At 44.0% G+C, this 12,663-nt stretch overlaps 1 protein-coding gene across 1 annotated transcript in view; it reads right to left on the bottom strand.

Moving 5' to 3' along the window:
• Positions 1-7,565, bottom strand: part of VSTM2B (V-set and transmembrane domain containing 2B) — a 45,595-nt gene extending 38,030 nt beyond the window's left edge. Inside the window, exon 1 of the mRNA XM_062586766.1 lies at positions 7,492-7,565. The gene's annotated coding sequence lies outside the window, so the exon portion shown is untranslated. The remainder of the gene's footprint in view (positions 1-7,491) is intronic.
• Between the last annotated feature and the right edge of the window lie 5,098 nt (positions 7,566-12,663).

Genomic DNA, 12,663 nt, shown 5'->3' with positions numbered 1-12,663 from the left:
ACCTCCCCTTCCTTCGCTCTCCCTCCTTTCCTTGGTGGCAATACAAACACGAGGGATGGGAGAAAAATAATGCAGTGTTTCTCCAAGCAATTCATTTTACAACAGCTCAATTTTAACCTCTTTGGATGTGAGCATAAATGGGAAGAAATATTAAAGCTTAAATTTACAAAGTCATGAAAAACAGCATTAAACCACTACATCCTCACCCTCCCAAGCCCAAATGTTTCCTTATCACTGGCAAGCAAAGGATTTAGACACGGGGAGATATTTAAAACTTTTTTTTTTTTTTTTAATCTACATAAACACTATTTCTGATTCCTTATGAAATTCAGCTCCAGTTGCAGACAAAGGCTCCAGGAAAACATGGAAGGGAAGCTTGAGACTCTGTTTGAAAACATGAGATATCTGAAAGCACAGTCTCCCTTAATTAAAATACAAGTTTTACATGAAGCAGAAAGATAAAAACTCAAATCCAGCTGGCTTCATGTATCAAAGGTAGCTGTTTGTAAAGAGGGAGCCTCACTTTTACTACTGTGTTTTTTGACAGAGCTTGTGCCAGCCACGGATATGGTATGAAGTAAGCCCCCTGCATTAAGTCTGACCATACTAAAAATGTCTGTATTCAAGAACTGGAGCCCTGAAGCTTTCCAAGCTAGATTGCTCTTTCCCCCTTTTTATTTTTCATTTTTTTCTATGACATTTTAAAATGATATGAGTAGCATGGGCTAGATTTATGTCTCTCAAACTTGTAATAATACTGAATAGCAAATGTGTCTGCCTTTAGAAACTCAGGATATTCACTAGCTACTTAGCTGAGTGTTCTTTGCTAGGCAAAGGGTATGCAATATTTTCAGCAGTGCCTTATAACGTCAGCTTTCAGAGTGTGATAAGGTATATCTCAGCTATTTCATATTGTATTCAGAGAAAACCCAGCATACAAATTACTTGCTCAGGAATATTTTACAAAAAATTATATAAATTCTTAAGCTCTGTTGTTACAAGGAAGGTGGAATAGATTATATGATATCAGAAGTATTTTTAGGAGAGTTTTTGGCAATAGGAAAGATCACTTAAAAATGGACATCTTATACCTGTGGACTATTTTACCTTTGTCCTTTTGCTATGTTTCCCTCCATCACTCAAAAGAAAAGACCGTTTGTCAGAACTGTCAGCAAACCCCAGGCCTGTTCAGCAGCTGGGCTGTATTGAGACCATGTAGCTATCAACACAAATGAGAGGCCTCATTTTACAAGAACATCGCTGTCTTGCCCACGGAGTGGCTCTATACCTGATGTTCAATTGTTATGTTTATTAGAGAGGAAAAATTCTTCAAGAGTATCATTCTTTTTAAAAACCCATATGCAACTGGGTGTCTAAAAAGTGCAAATAGCTCTACTCATACTATGCATGCTTGCAAATTAAAGGCATAATAATCCATTTGCATGTGTGTAAATCAGGTGTTCAGCCTGAATTAAAAAAATGAAGGAGTAACACATTCATACAAGGGAACATTTAGAGTTTGCGATGGACTGGAATGATACAAAAGGGCATCAGATCAGTAAGCTGGTGATAGCACATGGACAGAGCATCACGTGGCACGCTAGACAGCATGAAAGGCAGGGAAATTTGCCTCTACACTTAGAGAGTTTTCTCCACAAAAGCAATGTGAATATTGTCACTCATCCTTCGCTTTTGCAGGATGAGGTTAGGTTCAAATATCTATAAGGAAACCTGCAAGTCCTTTCTGACTGACTAAGTAAAGGCATCAGCACTGGGCTCTTCGTTGGCGTGTTTGGTTCCAAGACCCAAACAGCCTCGCTGGCAACCGCACGGATGTATTTGGGAAGAGCTACCAGGAGTGACAAAAGCCTCTTGCTCTCCTCCCGTCAGCAGCACCACGCTTCGTGCTCACGCGGCTCCTGCCGAGACCGCTCTCACCGACAAATGCAAAGAAGCAAATCCTGAGCTGTGCAGACAGCGCCGAGCCACTGGTCATCCCTGCCGGGGGCAAACCTGGACGTCTCGACACTGCAAAGCAGTGCTGGGCCGAGTAACCGCTCAAAGCTGGTCGCTTCAGCCTTTCGAAAAGCAAGCAGATGAAGATGGGTTAAACAACGCCAGCTGATCTCAGTTAGGGCACTTCCAAGGGCTGTCTTAAAACTGCTGCTATGGTTAGTATTGGCGCAGTGAAACCCTGGTAATCCAACAGTGGAAAACAACAGAATTTACAGGGGAGAACGAGGTTTGCAATTCAGACGCGCTCTACCACTACCAGGTCCGTTCCTGACGCCCCTGTTTGCGCAAACGTTCAGGCCGTAGTGACCCTGCCGAGCAGCCGTGCCCGGCGTGGGGCTCTGCCAGCGCTGCCTGCTCCCCGCGGGGGCGGCGCGGCCCCGGCAGGGCAGGCAGCTCCCCAGCGCGGGAGCAGAGCGGCGCCCCGCAGCCAGCCGTAACCTGCCCACCGAGCTCGTGTCCCGCCTCGGTCACGCAGCTGACTTCAAAGCACATTTGGCTAGCGGATCCGTGCCAAAACGCACAGGAACATAAATAATTCTTACACGGAGAACTAGTCACTAAAAATAGTGCTACTTCTTCTGCCAGAGGCAAAGGGCTAGTTTCGATGCAGGGTCGCCGCGGCCGTCCCAGGCTCAGCTGGGGGCAGCGAGGCAGAGTTTGGCCCAATGACAGTAACCTGGGGACAACTTTTGAGAGGGAGACGAGACCTGGAGGAACGGACTTCTTTTCTGTGGAGTTCCTACACTTGAACAGGAAGCTTTTGCTGTCCTTATATTTCTCGCTCCTTTTTTTTTAATCTTTGCCTAAAAAAAAAATATCTCTTTTTATCTGATGTTAGGACAATTAATACTAGTGGCGGTGCAAGCTATTAGCAGCATTAATAACAGCAGATATAGTCAAAAAATAAAGCTGGTCATTTTTGTACTCTTATCTTATCTGCAATTTTAAACGCAACACTGTTGCTTATTAAATAATGCTAGAAAGAAAAGCTTTGGGCTTTTTTTGTTCTTTTCAAAAAGCTATGATAATTATTTTTATAGTGACAAGAGGATTACTTGACTTAACTTAATATACAAAATCAAGTTCTTAGGAAAAAAAAATCACTGTAACATAGGCAATTGAAAAGAAAATGTTAACCTTTTGCTACAGCATCAGAGTAACTTCCACATCCCCTTTGAGAAAACCCGGGGGTGCGCCGTGAGGTTTAACTTGGAACTATAGCTAACTGGTTGCTGGAAGTATGTATTCTTAAATTAATGCTTGAAGAGGAACTTATAGAGATGTGACCACAGTACTTCCTCAAAGATCACTTTTCCTCACCTAGCAGCAAGGTTATGACAAGAGGAAGGGTAAAGAGAGGAAAGAGACAAAAAAGAGCAATTCTGTAAGACACAGAACAAAAACAACCCAGTAACAAGTTACAACTTTCCTCCGCCACCAGGCATGCCTCCATTCCCTTTCTACACTGGTTACAGACACGACACCTTTCTCATTTCCACCAGTAAAACCTCTTTGACCCTTGAGCAACGTCTCTGGTTACAGATGTTAACCTTCCTCATCATGTGGCAGGAAATACGGGACATTCCTGCAACAGGCTGCTATTAGTGCCACAGTCAAATGTCTAACATCTGCCTCCAAGACCCTACACCAACCCAAAGAGCTAGCACTCCATGTTTTTAAACATAGTCATGCTTTGGAAAGTCTCCAGGCTTGCTCCTTTCTAATTCAATTTTTAGAGTTTCTTTTAAATTAAGTTTAGCTGTGAGCTAATGGAAATAAATTAACTATGAAGTATATCATGGTGGTCCTGGTCTTGCAGCTTGTGGTGCACTGATGAACGATCAGCATCATAAAATAGCTGTTAATAGCTTTTAAAGCCAGAGGGGAAAATTTGATCATCTAATTCTGACCTCCAGCACTGTGCTGGTGCCTGGACGCCACCCTGTACCTTCTGTGTCAGGTCCACCACTGCTGACAAAGCAGGAGCACATTTTGCAGATAGATGGGACCACCTGCCCATTTTAGACGGGCAGGACAGATCCTCAGCTTGTGAAAATCAGCCTGGTTCCAGCAAAACAGCACTGAGTTACACCACATGCAAATCAATCAGCTACTTTGAGGGTGCCATGAATGCTGTTCTTGTCACTGACGCCAGTGCTGGTCTTCCCCCCTTGCTAGCGTGCTTCTGTGCTATGTGGTGGCATCTCTCCCTTTCTTTCCCTGATCCTCCTCTCCAGGCTTTCCTTTTGCTAAGCTCTCTTCTCATCCCAGCAAGTAGCCTAACTATCGGTTGCCTAGCTATCCTATCAGTAAGCTGCCCACCAGGCCCTTCCCTGGTTATACTCACGCCGGTGACAGCCTTGACCAAGCCCACAGGTTGGCTCTGCTTTTTTGGGACAGAAGCCAATATCTCAGTGACAATAGCATGACCCACAGAAGGGTCTCTGCTGGCCTTTCCTCGTTTTAGCTACTTCCAGAACCTCCTGGAGGTCACTGAGAACAAAAACGAGTGCCAAGTGAGCAGACATTTATCTGCAGCTCCACAAGCAGTTCTTGGAGTACAGGTTGGGGTCCATCACTGGGGAAATGCTTAGCAATTTATAAACAAAATATGAACAGAGAAAAGGATTAAATAAACAGATTAAATAACTGACTCTCTATCAATTACTTGCTATGTCTACTTTTAGTACTGTTAGCACTGTAATTCTTCTTACTTTTCAAAGTTTATGGTCTGTCCAGTTACTTCAAAATATGCAACAAAAAAGAAATTGTTTGGGTAGGTCACTATTTTTTGTTGCCTGTATTTCCATATCCAGGAGGAACTCCACAAACTACAGTATGCAGCTGGCAGTGTTTCTCATTAACACTGCAAGTGATCACTGCTTTCCTTCTGCTTAGAAAGTTATAATGCCCTGTGGGGCTTTAAAGTTAATTTTATTACTATAAAAAGTCCCAAACAGAGCTGGAGTCCAAAGCACTTGCTGGTTTTGATTTGCTCAATACTTTTTTTTTAAAGTTTACACATGTGTGCAGGTCCCTTCCGCACTGCGGGCCAACATCTGCCAGATGGGGCTCAGTGCCGGGCTCAGGGTACCCACCACGTCTATCAAACGAACAGATGAATAACTAAGTAAATAAAGCAGCTGGGACAGACTGAAGGATATTTGATCTCACTCAAACCCAGGCAGATTCACGACTGGCCTGACAGTGGCAGGGAAAAGGCCAAAGTGGCTCTGCTGGCTCTCCCGACTGCCGTGGAGGAGAACGTGCCAGGAGCCCACCCCGGCCCTGGGCACTGCCGGGGAGCAGCGAGATTGATGGCGCTGAAAGGAGAAGATGCCTCTGTGATAGGGGTTTTGTTTGTGACAGTATTTTGTTAGTGACATGGGTTTCACTTGCAACTGCCAGCAAACACTAACATACGAAGCAAAAGTATTTTAAGCTTTTGCTGGTTCACTCTAATCAGAAAGTGGGGCGACCGGAATTGATTGTTGAGCGCGGCTTTGCTGGTTATCACTGTATAATGCACATTACAGCACTGTCAGGCCTCGAGGTGACGAGGGCATAAAGCCCATTCGATTCTGAAGAGTAAAATAAATTACTCGGCTTGGGCAGCTGGAAAAGGACACTTCTTCTAACTGCTATCTAGTGCACCAGGAGCAGAGTTTAGTCCAGTGAGATCAAAATAGTCCAATAAAACCTAAAGTCTGCAGCAATACAGATGGCTCATACCATCTCCTGAGCCATTCACTTTCAGAAGCTGAAAAATGGCAGCACAGGAATTTTAGGTGAACATTTCACTCTAGGTGAACATCGTGCTGAGCAATGTTAACTCAGGATCTCATCTTAAACCATACTCTTATTTTTTAACACCTTGCTCTCCTGCCTCATCCCCCTGCAAAAAGACCTTCAAACCTGAGGCTTCAGCTGACAGGACTGGCATCACTAACTGCAGGAAATCATTTCTGCATCTTACAGCACATTGTTGGTGCCATCAGAAGCAGTTGCTGATTACCGCTATTGCAAATATTTACTGTTTTCTAATTCTTGAATAGTGTATATTACAAAAATCCCCGTATGCCCAGGTACAGCTTGACCAATTAGTGAAAGCCAACTACTCTATTTTGGGTTCACACTGCTCAGAGAAGAACATTTACTGTATTGAATTCAAACTTCATTTAAAATTGCCTTTACAGATAATAAATCCAAATGTTCCTTTCATAATTATTCTGTACTAAAATTAATGCCAAATAACGTGCAAGCAAGCAGGCAGGCCTTTATGGGTATAATTATAGCATTTACTCCTCTTTGGGAACTGCTGGAGCTGTCTACATAAATAATACCATGCCATCTGCCTTAAAGCAGCATATTTGTTTTACAGTGGGAGAGCCTGCACGTATATAATACTGTAGCTTTCCATGTGCCTTAATCATCCATCACATCCTTTAAGAAAAGATCTTCTAGAGAGAACTCTTTTTTTCTGCCTCTACTGCTTGACATAAAATCCTAATGGTTGTTAGGCATACTGGAAATCCTCCTATCTTTCTAAAAGACAATTTCTTTTCTGTATTCATTCTACCTGGTTGCCTCAGTACAGAAAGAAATCTTTAATGTGCTCTATTTGAAATTCATACAATTCATACTGTAAGTGCGTGTGAACCACCAGAGCTTCCGAGAGTCTTTCTCCAAGCCTGATTTTCCTCATTCGTCTGCTGCTGTCTTGCCACGCTGCCGCTTGCTCTTAATTACATGCAGTCTTTTTGCTCGGACACTTGCACAGCACTGTGCTGACTGCCTGGGGCACTGCCCACAGTGCATTTGTCTCCTGAATTGTGCGTGTGATTTATTGGCCAGTAGAAACAAAACCTGCGCCCAGCGAATACACTTGACAAATTATAATCTTGCTCTATTTGTTGTTACCAGTGGATTCTAAGTCAATGGCCATACTTTCTGCTAAAGCCAAAGCAGACAAAATGTAAGGAGCTGCAAAGCAGCAAACAGGAGGGGCCCATGTAGCACTGAGCCCAGAAGCACAGAACTTCCGAGCTGCTTCTGACAAAAGTTGACATCAGAAAGCAAAAAATACAGGGATGAGAAAAAATGGCAGCTTTGTCGAAGACCGCCATTGAGTAGCAATTACACTCTAATCAGACACTTTAAAAGGAAAAGCAAGAGTAACTCAATTCAGAGGCCTTTTACTGTCAATTACACGAGACCTTTTCTCATTCGCTTTGCTGAGCTGTTACCAAAGTGATCCGTGATGGAGTGAAGTCGCGAGCGCTGCATGCCATTACAGGCTTCAGCCACAGCTCTTCTCATGCTACTCAGCTCAACAGTTCATACAAATCAAACTGTGATCTGATAAATTATGAAACAAGAACTCTACCATTTGGATTACACTATCAGTGGGTTTACATACCTGAGCCCTTTCTTCCACACACAGACGAGGCAAAAAATGAAAGTTATATTACTTACATTTACTCAACTTTCATGGCTGGATCTTTGCTGGAAGAAGAGCTCCTCGTCAGGCAGTGTATCGCTGCCTTCCTCCGCTGTATTTCTGAGCACAGTTCTTGGAAATACTGAGCTCATTGCTATTCTGCAACAGAAAAAAAAGATACAAAAGCTAGGAAAAATGACCATTTACTAGCAATGCTAGAAAGCAAACCAAGCATTGACACTGGAGGATATCAACGGGTTGGCTGCAAAGGTTGGTCAAAACAGACTTTCCTCTGTTATGGGAATATGGGTTCTCTGAACATTTTTTCTTCCCAGTGGAGTCTGTCTAGTCTGTAACAGGGACAGAGCATTAGGCATCACGCGTTCCTGAGAATTAACATAGTGTCACTGTTAATAGAAATTTTTAATGTTTAGAGCCAGGATTTTTCTGGCCCCTGAGGTTGGAAATGATTTGGTAGGCTTTTCCACTTTGCAACAAAATGAGTAGCCAGGGGCTCTGGTTGGCCTGGTAATATCAATAGCCACTTGAGCCAAACCCTTTCTTGTGATCATTCACGTTATATCATCATTTAACTCTAATAAATCTGCACTGACTCAGAGAGATCTGCACTGGGCCTGGAGACTCTCACTACAGAGAAGGACTGGGGCAGGAGGTTTTTGTGGGAAAACTGGCAGGTAAAAGGGAGTAAAAAATGTTGCAGCTGTCTAGGCTCTCACCAACACCGCTACCTGCTCCTAGATCATAGGAAACCGCATGCTCCTCCTTGCCCTCTGCCATCCTGATATTTTTGGGGCAGGTGCTCTCTCCTGTGCTACTGCTATGGCTAGCAGTAAGCTGAAGGACCCAAAGGAGAATAAAATATGGTTGTACTAAGTGAAAGAAGATCAAAAGGAGGTTCTTGTGGTTCTAATACAAAGGGCAACACACGGAGGGAACATCTCTCTGCAGGACACTGCAGAGACACCGAGAGGACACCGATACCCCATGCGGTTGGGAGAAAACAAACAGGAATTGCCTGAGCAAGGAGGTGAAATATTGCGCGTTGGTGCTGCAATTGGAAACAAAGGACTCAAAATCCAAGAGGAAATAGTGGGTTCTACTTTGCAAAGCCTGAAGGAAATGGACAATGAGTGCAGAGACTCAGTTCAATTAGGAAAAAAGATTTAATTTAGTTACTTTCCACACATCTTAGCCTCTGAGAACCAGTAGAATGCAAAGACAGAAAAGATAAAGGGCTGCTGTAGGCATGAATATTTTCAGCAAAAGGCATCTAAAGAAAATATAATTGAACAATACAGGAAAATCCTTGCAAAAGCTGATACATTTCTTCTCCAGGTTTACTTACTTAAGTGAAGTATTTGCCAACTTTTTTCAATTAGTTTCTCAGCTGAAAGAACTCCGAAAATGCAAAGCCTTACAAAGAAACATGAGTAAATTGACTTAGACAGGTGAGGTTCAGAGCTTGCTAAAAGGTCATACAATTCAAACTGACAGGTATCACAGAAGACAACCTGACTAGTCCAATATATTTCCCCTGCCAGAAAAGCCAAGGACTTGCAGGGAACAGATTATCATGGAAGTTGCTCCCAGAAGTTATTTAACTTAGGGACTAAATAAAAGTTGTGGCTATAGAGAGTAAATGACAGCAGAGCTGGTTGTGGAGCTGTTGCTTGGGCTTGCTGACACAATGATCCATCATCCTAGTTTTTCTACTCTGCTCTTCTTAAGACCCTTGCAGACTGTCTAACCCCAGGAACACTGTACAGGAGCCACACTAGGTTTGGATGCAGCATACTTACTGTGAGTGACAGTACAGAAGATAGCACCACCTGGCCAATGTTCATACCCTGACAGCAAGGACAGAAGAAAATCGGTCATTCCATCCCCCTCTAAAAGGATACTGACTAATTTCAAAGAGCTCTTCTGACTCTCAGTGAGGCTGAACTTCAGCAACTGCATGAAGATACATGTCGTCAAGACCCTTGAAAATATTTAGAAGGATTTCAGACTGCTTTGCTAGCCCTTCTTTGGCCAAGACTTATACTAGTTCTGTGAAACACTATGCTTTGTGGAAGATGGTGATCCTCTCTCTGGGCAGGGATACAGCTACAACCTTGGCAAAAGAGAGACGGGTGCCTTTGTAGAGCCTGGGACATAGTGGAATGACAGCCTGGCGTCTGCCAACAGCCCCAACAAGGTGAGCTTAGATCCCCTCTGGAGCTGCACACGGAAGTGAAATAACCAGTGGGAAATATCCTTGGGACAGCAAGGCTACCTCCTCCTCACGTCACTGTGAGCGGGGTAACAACAGGGGCTGGTGGGGAGGAGACCTAGCAGCTTCACGTTTCCCCAGTTTTCGTATTTTGTGGACAAAATAATCATGCAGAACAAGCATGCCTGCTTTCCCCATCTCAAACACAATTTTCATTAGGTGTTTTTATTTATAGACAAATAATACATTTAGCCACTCCAGGCCCTGAGCGGCAGACAAAATGTTCTTGCAACAATGAGTCAGACTGAACTCCTTGTAGCGCTAAATTACAGAGGGATTTTCACTACACACTGCTTCTAGCAATATGAAAGGTCAGTACACACATATCTTCAGGTGCAAATGTGAGATGAGGAAATGCTTAAGCTTTTATCTTGTTTCAGAGTGCTTTGGGTTAAGCCTTACAGCTTTGCTGAAAGCTTTGCTGGCTTACATCTGCTGAATGATAGTGTTAAATCATGACGGCCTGCACACCGCTGCTCCTGGCCAACTCACCCCCCGTCCTCACTTTTTACAGGACAAATAGGAGGAGGTAATAGGATTGGGAAGAGGGGCGCTGCCACCTCCGCCTCTGCTCGGGAAGCAGGAGCGCCCTTCCACGCAGGCTTCACCCGCTAACGCACTTAGGCTGCTTTGCAGAAGAGGCACGGCAGGCTGGTTGTAGTCCCAGCAGAAACAGAGGCGAACGAAGAGAAAGCTAAGATGAAAAGAGGTGTTATAACACTGCCAGAGAGACAAATAAGACAGATGCAATACTAGTGACAAAGCTGAAGGATACAACAGTGCACCAACTTGCTGGAAATTGAAATAAATACGACCAGGGGTCTCAGCCAAAGGCACGGGACCAGGTGGGTGGGAAGAACACAACCCTCTGGGCATGTGCCCATTTGCTGCTGATACACAGGTTGCTCTGGGTCAGCAGATCTGTTCATTAATCATGTTACCAGTTAGGAGAAGAACCTGTTTTCTGTCCTGGAGGTACCAGGAGCTACGGCTCTGCCTGGGGTAGGACAGCTCAGCAAGAGCCAACCGGCAGACGCTGAATTTGGCGGCTGCCCCTCGGTGTCAGGAAGTCACGGGCTGAGGCTGCTCCTTCCGCCTCCGACCGCTCGGCTCTGCCGGGCTCACAGCTGATTTCTGCGCTGCTACTCCGGGTCGCGACCGCCATCAGACTACGGGAAGCACTAATTTAAAACCAAGCGAAAAACTTGTCTGAAGTTTGGGGAAAAAAGCAAAGCAGAAGAATTTTTCTTCCCTGACTACAACAGCACTGGCCTTCCCCACCAGTCACGCTCACCTTCAGAGAACTTGCTTTGCTATTAGTAGGGTTACTGGCTCTTCTATTATATCTTTTACATTTCAGTTCTGGGCTATACCAGTGGGACTATTCAAAATTTCTGCCCGTTTTCCATTTCATAAATAAACATGCATTTGAGCAAAATCCCAAAACACTCTTTCTATGCATAAAACTGGTTCATCAACAAATTACAATTTTGCCATGAAAACTGATATTTATATCTTTCTGACACTATCTCTGTAAAAATGGACATCAGTGATTGCTTTGTGGAATATTTTCTCACTGACACCATTCTTCTGATGTAGTTTTCAGTAGTTCATTAAAAAACTGGTGAGGGCTTACTGCTATTTGTCTTATCGTAATAACACAAGTGATAACACTTTCTAAATGCAAATAACAAGTGCTGAGAAATGTCCTTCTACCTGTCTGAAGAGTTCTGACTTGTGAGCCTTCTCCCCATCACCAATTCCACAACATGAAGCAATGCAGGTAATTTTCAAACATCAAATTATGACTTTAAAACTTTGCAGAAAATTAACTAGAAATTAAGGGCACAGACCAAACCTGCACTAGGTATTCAAATGCAATACCTAAATGTTAGGCTTATCTCAAAGACTGCAGTTTTCAGAACAGTATTTCCTGAAGTGACAGTGGTTTTTAGTAGAACATAGAACCTAAAGAAAAATAAATGCACACGGTCTTCTTCAGACGTTTTAATAAAAAGACAGAAAAATTAGTTCTCTATTTTGACCAATCAGTACAATACAATTCCTTTGGCTTGTGTTAAACTACTCCTGTTTCTGTTGAAATAAAAGAAAAGAGAGTAGAACCCTCCTCTCTACTAATTGTATATAGAGAGGATGACAGTCAGGAGCTGTGACTCAGAACTGCCTCTGCTCCTCCTAGAGAGACCTTTCTGTCAAACTGGGGAACACCAAGAACGTCCTGCTAACGCAGTGCCCCGAAAGGCCTTAGCCAGCCCACAGGGCTGCCCCCTTTCTCCGTGCCAGGCTGCCGCAGTACCGCGAGGAAAATAAAGAATTCGAACACAAAGTGAGATCCTGGTCTTCCCTGTAACGAAACCATCAGCTGCAGTTTAATGTTATGTGCAATCCCAGAGCGCAATTATCCTGTCACCTTCGAGGTGAAAAAGCACCATATGCTTACAGATTATTAATGTAATAAGACATTGAAAGGAGCCAAAACGTGGGAGCTGAAGCCAGACGAAGTCCACTCAGGACTCAGGACGAGGCATGACCTTTGAAACGTTGCCGGAGATTAAATGAATGAGCAAGCTACCAAGTGATGTGGCAGCATCACTCCCACCACGCCTGACAACCAACGTGGCAGCGTGCTGCTTCCTACCAGCCTCGGGGCAGGAGCGAGCCCTTTTCTGGAAGGTGCACGTTACAGCAAACCGCTCGTCTCTCTGCAGAGGTCACAGCAGAAGTATATTCGTCTGTGATATGTGGGAGATCAGGAAAAATACCTTCTGGCCTTAAACGCCAGGAAGCTTGTGGCGATTCAGCTGCAGAAATCCAGAATCCGAAGACTAAAGAAAAACCCCAAGAGGGACGAACAGAAAGTAGCCCACAACAGGAGCAGAGGGCTGATACGCTC

This window comes from Rhea pennata, chromosome 13 (genome assembly GCF_028389875.1).
Source record: "Rhea pennata isolate bPtePen1 chromosome 13, bPtePen1.pri, whole genome shotgun sequence".
NCBI lineage: Eukaryota > Metazoa > Chordata > Aves > Rheiformes > Rheidae > Rhea > Rhea pennata.
Note: the sequence above shows the minus strand (reverse complement) of the source record. Positions and strands in the feature narration are given on the sequence as shown.